The 11953-nt window shown below is 34.6% G+C and overlaps 1 pseudogene; it reads right to left on the reverse strand.

The window, feature by feature from the left end:
* Window positions 1–4434: 4434 nt before the first annotated feature.
* Window positions 4435–4956, reverse strand: LOC113836631 (annotated as a pseudogene).
* Between the last annotated feature and the right edge of the window lie 6997 nt (window positions 4957–11953).

The raw sequence follows: 11953 nt of genomic DNA on the forward strand, positions 1-11953 counted from the left end.
CATAAAGACTAGTCATTAGAAACAGGTAGATGAATAGAATCCACATGATCTGGTGACATTATCAAAAGATACAGTCTTTGTGTAACTGGCATAATAGAAGAAAAAGAGAGAAAGTGCTCTAGAAGAAAAATAAGACACATGTCAGTCATAATTATGAAGTAAGTCATCCTTCTGATTGATGAGTATCAACAAGATACAAACTTACAAATAACAGACATAGACAAATATGGGATCCCATGTGAAACTGCTAAACAGTAAAGACGAATCAAAAAGGTGAAAGTAACCTGATGTAGAAGGTCAATATAGATAAAATGAACAAGACAGCTGATTTCTCACTAGAAACACTAAATAACACCTTCAAAGAACTGGACAAAGCAAACAAAGTATCTCACATACCTGAAAAACATACTTTCAATCTGAATCACATAATTACTGGTTTTTAAAGATGTTTTAGCTAGTCTATGGGATAATTTATCTCCAACAGTCTGATTCTCCAAGAAATTCTCAAAAATATAAAAAACAAAAAAACATTGTGAGACTAAAGATTATAATGTTAGGTAAAATCAGAATTGAGCAGATATGGATGAAGAACATCAGAAACTTAAAATTTCAACAAATATATTGAATTATTGCATACAGAGAAAGGAGAAATAGACAGATAGGGACTTTAAAGTATGAAGTTCTATGGTTTATTAAATGTAAAGCTAATGTGACATGAGATCAACAATGTATGTTTAAACATCTGTAGAAAACTACAGTTACAACAGGAGGGGATAAAAAGCAAAAACACATTGTGGATAGGTCATGACTTCTTGGCAATGCAGTGAATGTTTTCATTTTAGACTGAGATAACAAACATTATATCCATATCTCTAGAGGAAGCAATGAGATAGGAAAAAGATGTATGATTTTAAAACAAGATATAGAGAAGTATGTGAAATAAAATAAAATAAAATAAACCAAGAAGAAGAAACAGAAGAATAGAGAGTAAGCAGATGGAACAAGGAGAAATCAGGTTTCCAGATAGTATAAATCCACATAAACAAATAATTACACCAATACAAATTGATTAAAACTCCAGTCAGATAACTCTGTTGGACTGGAAGAAATCATTCCAAAATATTTGTTTCACTTTTTTCCTCAAGAACCCCCAAAGAGGCCATCCCCAAGAAAAACAAAAAGCAAGGTCAAGTATGGTGGCACAGACTTGGGAGGCAGTGGCAGATGGATCTCTATGATTCTGAAGATAGATTAGTGTACACAGTGAGCTCCAGGTAGTACAGCAAAGACTGTGTGGAAAGACCCCAACTAAAAAGAAAACAAAAAAGAAAGAAAGAAAAAGAAAAAAAGGGCAAATATATTCAAAGTAAAACAAAGGGGAAAATTAGTGTGAGTGTGTAAATCTGTATATGTACATATGCATGTACATACATGTGTGAACTTATACCTGTATTTGAATTTGTGTGTGTGTGTGTGTGTGTGTGTGTGTGTGTGTGTGTGTGTGTGTGTGTGTGCAAAAATCTATTGTGGACAAAGAGTATTACAAATAAGCATTTCAAACTGTGAGTCATAATGAAGACAACATTCTAAAGAGAAACAAAATTTTAAGATAGATGTGTGCAATCACAATAAAGCAAATCCTAAATTCATGAAAAGGAAATTCCAGAATTTGGTGACAGTGAAAAATATGTTAAGGCTTTTAGCACTGTTTTCTTCACAACTGATGGAAAGAGATTGAAATTAGGTCAATGGGAGTAAAGAGTATGCAATAACACTATCAATCTAGCAAAGCTAAACCTCTCATCAATAGGTTGCACATCCTTTTCATTTGCTGATGGAACGTGAACAGACTGAGCTGCAGAAACAGCTTCCTACAAACAGAAAGAACATAGACTATAGAAAGGGGCAGTTGGCAATGTCATTGAACAAGAAATGCACAACATAGCTATTTAAAATACTAAGGAGTAATCTGAAAATAAAACAATGCAACTATGAAATAATCCATAGGTCAAGGAAGCAACCACAAATGATAGGTTAAATAAAATCAAACTGAATACCCCTAAGAATACATCACAACTGTGGCATGCAACTATGGCATATAGCTAGAATAGTTTTTAGAAAGTAATTTATGAAATAGGTATAGCATAGAGAAAATCAGCAATGGTGAAATTAGTTTTATTTGTTATGTCTTCTAAAACTTCTAACAGAAAAAAGGAGAAAGCACAAATTACCAGTATCAGAAATGCAAACAGGATCTTATCCAGGATTTATAGACTTCAAAAGGACTATTCGTGCCAAGGGAATAGGTAGACTAAAAACATGTTAAATATCTGTTTAAACCCAACTTACTCAGAACTAAAACAAGTAAAACATTTTCCTGTGCATTAAAATATACTTGGTAGCTTAAATCTAAAGAATTTAAAGATAAAATTAATAAAACTTGGGTTTGACACAACGGAAATTCAGAAGGTTTTTTAAGGTAAAAATTATCTGTCAGCTCTCTCACACTCAATTTCATGATAGCCCAGCTTTATCTTTTTCCATGTCTATGTTGGGACAGTGAATGAACAGGACAGAGTCATGAAGTTGTTTATCACATGTGTAGGCTTTTCAGGTGCAATGACATGAGTTTCACATTAGAAGGATAAGCAATCTCTAAAATAAAATATTTTACTCATGTATTTCTTACTGAGACCCTTCACTGATGCTGAAATTTTTAGGTGACTGGCAATAAATATAGGGAGCAACTGGATAGTTCAGTCTCGGCAATACCAAAGACTTAGTAACCAACTGAATATCTTATTTGGCTGATGACAGCAATATGTAAGCAATATAGAAGAATTAATACAGAAGAATTACTGGAGAGGGGTAAAGAATGAAGTCTGTATTAGGAAAAGAAAAAAGTAAAGGACTGAATGATTGACTAATTGATGTCTTTTGGAGAGGTTCAATAAATGTGATGTCATCGTACTATGCAACATAAGTCTCCTACAGACAAGTCTCTTCATCTAGGCTACATCTATGGGTTTTAATACTTTGTAGTAATGAGTTCAGAAGCTTAAGTGTTTGGGAGGTTGAATCTTTAAATATTCAATAGTAAACAACACTAACAATGACAGCAAGTAAAGCTACAACAATCAGTAACTTCAAGTTTTTGGTTTTAGTAATTGACATAGATGCAGGAAACAGACTCAGCTGTCTATATATTCCTCCTGAGTTACTCCTGGGTATAAATGGCATATGAGGATATTAATGATAATGGCAATAATTATAGTAACACAAACTGGGACATGTATATGTTAGTATATGCTATTTATTCAGTGGTCTGAGTTTTCACATTTATCCATTCATTTACCATCACAAGTATCCTTGGGCATGGGCGTTTTCATATTAAACTTACAGATTTAAACAAAACAAAACAAGACCCCAGAAACTCCAGGATGAATAGAAAACTTCCTCAAAACAGGAGCTCTGGGTGACTGAGACAAAAATCAAGCTCAGTCTGTTTGGCTTGGGATATGCAGACATAACCACTGTGTCATAGTAAGATATCTGTTGCCCTATTTTAATTAAATATTAGCGACAAAATGAAAGCAAGTATGTATAAATTAATGAAAATTACACCAAAGTGAACAACAAAAACAAAAAAACTAACTGCATATTTATAGAATGGATTTGGTAAATACTCTATTATCCTAAAAATAACTGAGGATTTGAGATGCTATATGTGGGGCCAAAGACAAAAGACTTCAAATTGGCCAGTAGCTGTTTGTGAGACTCAGAGAGGCAGAAGTCAAGATTTTGAATTTCTAAAAATTAGACACAATTACACATATTTTATCTCTTCTTAATTGTAATGTAACTTAGCTAACACTCAGATAATGGAATGTTGTAGGTTTTAGATGAAAAATTAATAAAAACATACTTTTCCTAAAGAATGGATGGTCATAGTACTGGTGAGATGACTCAGCAGATAAAGGGGCTTGTCACAAACCCTGACAATCAAAGTCTGATCCCCAAAACCTACATGGTGGAGGAAGAGAACAGACTCCTGGAAGTTGACATGTGACTTGCTCAAATAACACATGACACACACATATACCTACCATGACAATCAATCAATGAAACAAACATTCAGAATATAAACATAATAGATGATTAGAAAAGTATAGTTTTCTTGATTGTTTATGTTTTTATGTATTGTCAATTTCAGGGGTTTTTGTTTGCTTGTTTTCTGTTTTTTATTATTTATTTATTTATTTATTTATTTATTTTAAGTGGTCCACCTTCATATTCAATTAAAAACATAATGCAGTAGACGGAATTATTATTTTTATTAATTTTTCTAGAAAATTACTGAAATGGTGACTACATGTTGTCTTCCCCCTAATGATGGCCTTTATAGGTACAAAGATGCAGAGATGTCTAGACATATCAGATGTTTAATTCAAAAGGCTCTTCCACAGCAGTTTGATACTGGGTTTCCTCATCTAGCTAAATATTATTACATTCTCTTGGTAACTTCCTATTATTATCAGATGTAAATATCCCATTCTTATTACTGCTTCTTGCTGAATTGTGAGTAATAATAAAAGGTTTGAATGACAGAAGAAACATCATATTCATCCCAATACTTCTTACAAGTTTGTGACGTCTCGGGCATTAGAATATTCTTCTTTTGGATAGTACCTGCAGTTGCCGGAAAACTTACTCATATTTTCAAGATCTAAGGGCCATTTTGGACATGCTCTTTCTCTTCTAGTCACTCTTCCACAACATAGGGAACAATGTATTCCACTTTCTCTTGTTGCAGTCTGGGAACATTTTCTACAAGAAACATGCTGACACTGTGGTCCTCGCCTGCATCTTGAGCACATCCTCAAAGACAGGGCAGTGGAAATCGTCTTCCATGTAGGACATTGTCATGGAGAGCTCCTCAGATATGGTGAGGGGTGGAAGGAAAGGTGGTCACATAAGCAGGGCCCATGTGCCATTGTAGAACCTGAACCTGACTCTCTGAGAGAGCTTGTTTTATGTTGAATAGGTCTTTCTTTTGTTACTTGTTAGAAGATTACACTTTCCAAGTTAGAAGTCTGGGCTCATGTATATTAGCATTCACATGTTGGAGACCAAAGAATTACATACAGCTGTGAATGTATAGTAGAAGATTTTATTTTCCCTAATGTGACCACTTTAAATTGGAATGTCCAGCACTTGTTGGATACATATTCTTCACTCACTAATGCTTGAGTGGCATGGCTGGGACCCACACTCACTATCTGTGGAAAGATGCCTAGCTTCTTCCAAAGATCTGCAACATCATCATGTCTTTTCTATGAGTCTAAAATGCCTATGTGATAAGAGAGTTTCTGTCATTTAATAAGACTAATCTTTCCAGACAGTAGTTCTCTAGATCACAGAGCCACCTAAACCTGTGTCCTGGGCTTGGGCTTAGGACACCTTCTATATTATAAAGCTAGAACTGATAAACCACCATGGAGCTGGACCACTGCTTGTGAACTTACAGGGTGGGGCATGGATTCCTTTATGACCAGATTAGAATCTTGGGATTCCCACCTCAGTCAGAACACATGTAGGTGTACTTCAACACTTAAGAGAGACACCAAATTTTGCATTGAATTCCATATGCTTTGGGGACCTCTATTGTGCCCCAAAGACTGGTTCTATAGTCCTTAAGCTAGAAACTCTAGCAACATGGAAGTATAAGGAATTAATCTCTTAAATAATTTTCAGAGAGTTTTTAAAAGGCAAACATAGGTCATTAACACATTCAAATCACATTCTCTCCTTTTCATGTACCTGATTGAATACCAATTTTATTTTCATTTTTTAGTGAATACTTCAACAAATATTCATGATTTAAAAACACTTGTAAGTTTCATCTATTTACTTATTTTCTGTGAGGGTATGCACACCCTATATTCTGCAGTGTGTATGTGGGGGTCAGGGGACAGCTTGTGAGAGACCCAACCCAGACTGCCAAGCTGGGCAGCAAGCTGTCTAACTCTCTGAGGCCTTTGATCATCCCATATGCATGATTTAAAAAAAGATTATCATGTCTAAATTACGGAATTGAATTATCAATATTTAATAATTTTCAATATTTAATCATTTTTATTATCAAGAATTAATATTTATTTTATGTTGCTCTTTAACTTCCCAAAGTTGCTAAATTTTACAGACTTTCTATTGCCACCAATACCATTTTATATGCACCATTTTAAAATAAATATGCAGTTATTTCTAACTTGAATTAATTGGCTAAATAAGTGATACCCTGTCCTTACCATTGATCTCTTGAAGCAGTGTTGGACTGAAACACACATTGAATTGATTGAATATGTATTTGAAACATTTGTTTAAATAACCATTTAGGAATTTTTAAAAACAGATTCTGCAGATGTTTCTGGACATCTAGAGATTCTTGTTTAAAGGAATCTATCTAACTGCCAATTGACTAAATTGAAATTTATACTCCCTTTCCTAAGCCCCTACCCTGCTTCTTCCTATGGGACTTGATTTCATTAGAGTCACTTCTTGTGTGTTACTGTGACTTCTGTCTAAGCACTTTGAAGTAAAAATGAATTGATAAATCCATCATAACACAGTTTCTTCAGTCTGTAGCCTGACTTTGAAAACAACTAATAGACATGGCAAAAACTATTAAAAATAGTTCTTAAGGGAGGAAGTAGTGGTTCACACCTTTAATCCCTGCACTTGGGAGGCAGACACAGGCAGATCTAAGGGAGTTTGAGGCCAGCCTGATCTACAGAGTGAATGCCAGAGGAGGTTCCAATGTTACACAGAGAAACCCTGTCTCAAAAAAAAAAAAAAATGAGTTTTTAAGATGGTCTTTGGGATGGAGGAGAGTAAAGTTCTTTCCAAATTTGGGCTGTAATTTGTTCCAGTAATTGTACAAATCAAGTGGCTTATTCTGGTGAATAACAGTGAGTGTCCATGTGCTTAAGTGTTTAGAAACATCTTTAAAAATTGAAGTTAATCTGAAGAGTAAGTTGGGGTATAATGTGGGCCAGGGTGGATAATTACAATATGGAACAGCTACCCCTACAGGGTTTGTATCTAACGATAGATATAGTATATATTATAATTAAAAAACTGAAAATTGCAACAAAACAGCAGAATTTATCCTTTTTATCATGACTGCATTTGTTCCATTGTGCTAAGTTGTAAATGATTCTTGAATATAATGTTAACTTTTCAATACAATGCTTTCTTTGTTTGTACATGAGGATGAGCAGCTCCTCTTGCCTTTCAGAGATTATGAAATGAACAATAATATAGACTAGGACATAATGAGACAGCAATATAGTGTCATGGGTTTTAAAACTTCACATACACGCTCATGCTATTTTATTTCTTGTTTTTACTTTTAAATTATTTTAAATAGGTTTTTAAGGATTTTATAAAAGTATACAATGTAATTTGAACATATCCATCCTTCTGCTACCCTGAATTTTCTCCAACTTCATGCCCATTTCTTTTCTTAACTCAGTGAGGCCTCTTGGTATTAACCACATGTGCATGTGTGGGGGCCATCCACTGGGGCATGTGCTACCTGAGCTCCCACCCCAGTAACCAACAAATGTCAATAGTTACTTTGCTAGTGGTGGAACTTCATGTATCCCAGTGGATGCTGGAATATTTACTAGGTGGATCTTATGCTGATAATTGTTCCTGATGTGAGTTCCTAAGTGGAACACCCCTTCCAGTTTCAGAAGACACAGACTTGAGGCAATCATCTCCAATGTCTGACTTTCACAGATGTTTCACAATGTTCCCTGAATTGTGTGAGATAGGCTACAATACAGATATTCATTTTAGGATAAGCACTACAGTGACAATTATTCTCTGCACTTTGACTGGTATGAGTCCCCGGATTACCTGCTATCTGCTGCAAGAAGAGCTTTTCAATGAAGGCTGAGATGATCATCCTATGTTTAAGGCTAGAACCAACTTTATTTATTTTTAATAAATTAGAAAAAACTTATTTTACATATCAATTCCAGTTCCCTCTCCCTTCCATCCTCCCATGCTCCCCACTGACCCTCCATCCCATCCCCCATCCATTCCCCAGGAGGGTTAGGCTTTCAAAGTCCTTCTAGTCATTTGGGGCAGGACCTAAGCCCTCCTAAGTGTATCTAGGCTAAGAGAATATCCCTTCATAGGGAAATGGGCTCCCAAAGTCCTTTCATGCTCTAGGAATAAGTACTAGGACAATTTTATATATACAATTCACCAAATAGTCCTTATAATTAAAGGGTTCTAATGCAGAAAGAAATAAAAGAACTTAGGGATTGCTCCTAAAGCTTAACAGTGGCAATGCTAATTGCATTAACATGGGTGTTTCCTTTTAAGACAGTTTTCCAAGAAAGTCTACATATATATTTTCATCTTATATACATACTTTAGCCATAAACAAGAAATAAATTAAGTGAAACACTATGTTCTAGTAGATAAAAAATTTGTAAGAGATAGAGGATGGAAGATAGATGATAAATAATATCTGGCTATATGAATATCCCTTATTGCTAGAATACATTTTAACATGTGCAAAATTCTAGATGTGATCACCAATATAAAAATATATTTTAAATATTTTGACCAGAATTTAGAGAGTACATTGGCTAGAAATTAAGTTTATGTAATTTAATCCCAAAATCACTGTCTAACATCAAAAATTATAAACATGAAATTCAAACAAATGGAAGAGCCTTGGGGAAGAAGTCATCTTGGCATCAGTTGCAATGAAGAGACACTGGACAGCATAATGTCCAAGTCATGAGTCTTTTGGCAGTGGAAGTTTTACCAACAAATTGGCTTAAGAAAATAATTCGAGTTCTCCATAGATCAAGTAAAAAACCAACTAAAGTCTCAGATCATGCCACTCTCCTTTGAAATTACTATTTAACAGCACACCTATTTATCTTGCCACATATTCTTAGGTCTTATATCTGCTTGGAAACATTTTACAGTACAGTACATGGGCTGCCAGAGTTAGTTTCAAACACCTAGTCTCTTAAGATTGCAGATCAGCATTTCAGAAATCCTTATGTAATTTGAATAAGCTTTAGGAGAGATGCCACTAAGCCAATACACTGTCCTGATATTGGTGAAATGCCATACTCATGGAAGGCAGTGTTTGTCATGTGTTTTTTGCGGAAGGGTAGTTCAGTAGAGGGAGGACCAGAGCAAAATGCATGGTTTTTGGTTGAGCTGGTAAATTATAATGACTATACACATAGTCAATAGTTTGCCAAAACCTAAGGAGGAACTACACAAAACAGCTGAGAAAATCTTGAGTCATTCCCATTGATGGGTACAGAAAATGCTGGGATTGCCTAGGCCTGCAAGAAAGGGTAAAAACAAGAATTGGACCACTTCCTCAGGAAAACATGGATTTTGGATGAACTCTTCATGCTCTCACAGGTCACAGGCAAACACCAAACTCCTTCCTAATTACTTTAAATCTGTTTGCCACTATGATTGAGGCATCTTTAACCTTGAAAGTGGTTGAAATACTGAATTCAGTAGCAATTTACTGTTAGAAGTATTTTAGGGGTGGGTAGTATGTAATCTTGTTATGGATAACATAGCTAATACCTAACATGGAGTAGCTGCAGACAAGCTTTAAACTTTCAACCCTTTGTTCTGGCTGTAAAATGTCAGTTGGACCCATTTTGGTGCTTTTTATTACTGCATCAAAACCATGCTGTGAATTTGTTGCTGCCATAAATGCTTAATGTAAGAGCTCATTGTGCAATAAAGTGTCAGAACACTGTTTTTAAACACGTTTTTAAAGCAACATTTTACAGCTTACATTTTTTCCTACTGCGTACTATAAAAAGTACAGATTTTCAATGTCACATTCATAAGGAGTGCATAATCGTTCCTAGGAAAGCCAACTACAGTGAGAATTAAACAGTTTCTCTCCAACCTTTTCATAAACCCTGCTTCCCCCTCCCCCAAGCTACTGGGATGAACATGATATAGTGACTGGGAGGAGTTTGGTTCTTGTTTATAATATACCACTTAAAATTGAAATAAGAAATTGTACACAAGAATGGTTTAATTTTTCAATGCTTGATCTCAGACTACTTTGTATGTTATATGCACCTTCATTACATGTTTTTATCCATAGTCTTTAAAATATTTTTATAAGAGAAAGAATACAGCCATGCATTGGTAGATCATACCTTTAATCCCAGCACTCAGGTGGCAGATGCAGGTGGCTATCAGTGAGTTCAAGGCCAGCCTAGTCTACAGAGTGAGTTCCAGGACAGGCTCCAAAACAATACAGAGAAACCCTGTCTCAAAAAAACAAGAAATAATAAAAATAAAATAAAAATAAAGAGAAACAATAAATTCCATTCAACTGTTTTAGAACTGGGAATTTGTTTTCCTGAATACTAATCTTCCTAAGGCTGTGTCAACTTGCTAATGTTAATGTTTCCATATTGCAAAGAATTACCTTATTTGACTTGCTGGTTACTTAACTATAAATACAAATTTTACACTTTGAGAGTTTTTTCCTGATTGTTTTATGGAATTTCTTCTCATACAGTATATTCTGATCATTTTATCTCCTCCCTCAACTTCTTTTAGATCCTCCATATCTACCCCATTTTTTGCTTTCTTTTTCTCTTCCTTTAGAAAACCAAGAAATGCACTTTGAGATTGTTTTTATCCTTATCTTTATATTTATTTTCTTTAGGGAATTAAAATGTTTTCAAAGACTTCTGGTACTCAAACAGAGATTCTAGTGGGCAGAATTTCCAATTGTAGTTGTTCATTGTTCCTTGTTTGTCACAAGCTTGTCATTATTGAACTGCAAAATATTTGTAAGGCAGACCCTGAGGTTCTGTCTCTATCTGTGAATGACAGAATACTATGACTTTGGGTACAACACTGTTATCTCTATGTTTAGGGCAAACATGGATAGAACCAAGCAATTATTCTTGTAATTTACCTTTCAGAATGTCTAAGACAGACTCACATGAATCTACCAGCTACCACATGAGAAACATCCTTCTTCAGCAATGATTCTTGCCTTTATATGATTCTTCTGATCTTTATATAAAAGGGGAAACACAGAGTAGGTGCTCAATAAATGTCTATTAAATTTGCAAATTGTTGAATACAAATATATGAATTTAAAACACATTTTCACAGTATTTCCTAAAATCTGTTCCAAGTTGTTTGGTTTAAGATTCTCAAGTTCTTGCATAAGGACTATCATGAAACAATTAGAGGCAAATTGGTCTTCACTCAAACCTAAAGTAATTCTTAAAACAGAATCAAGATTTGAAAATCTAGAACTGACTCAACTGAGAATTTGTGAAAATTTCATTTGACATGAATAGGCATCTTCTAATGCAAAAGATGTCTCTACTTTTTCCTTAACTAAAAACATAAAATCAAGCTGTCATAAAATAGATAAGTTTTTTTTTTTTCAGAGTGGATTACACAAACAATTAACTTCTTTGTCTGCAAAACTAACTAAACTAATTTACAAAATATAACATATTTGCTTTCCCAAGAGATGGTGTCCTTTGAAGCTACTGCCACTGAGAAAAACAATGTGAACTTTTGAGCTACCTTGGATAAACATGCAAATAAGATAGTGACTCATTCTTATTCAGAGAAAAGCATTTGATTTTTTTTAAAGCCCAATGAATGGTGCCAACAATAAAATGCCAGAGATTAAAAGGAAAAGCAGACATACAGTTGAAGCCTTAAAAAATGATACTTTTATATTCCAAACATTTTTATTTTCTTCTTTTGGCTCCACACGGTTTGTATCTGTTTAATATGCATGAAGTTGGCAAAAATAAGCATTTCCTCCCACAACAAGTGACGACCCAAGCATTTGGAATCTGCAGCATTCTGCATTGTCTAAAGTATGACAGCTTAT

The sequence above is a fragment of the Cricetulus griseus genome, chromosome 7 (genome assembly GCF_003668045.3).
Source record: "Cricetulus griseus strain 17A/GY chromosome 7, alternate assembly CriGri-PICRH-1.0, whole genome shotgun sequence".
Lineage (NCBI taxonomy): Eukaryota > Metazoa > Chordata > Mammalia > Rodentia > Cricetidae > Cricetulus > Cricetulus griseus.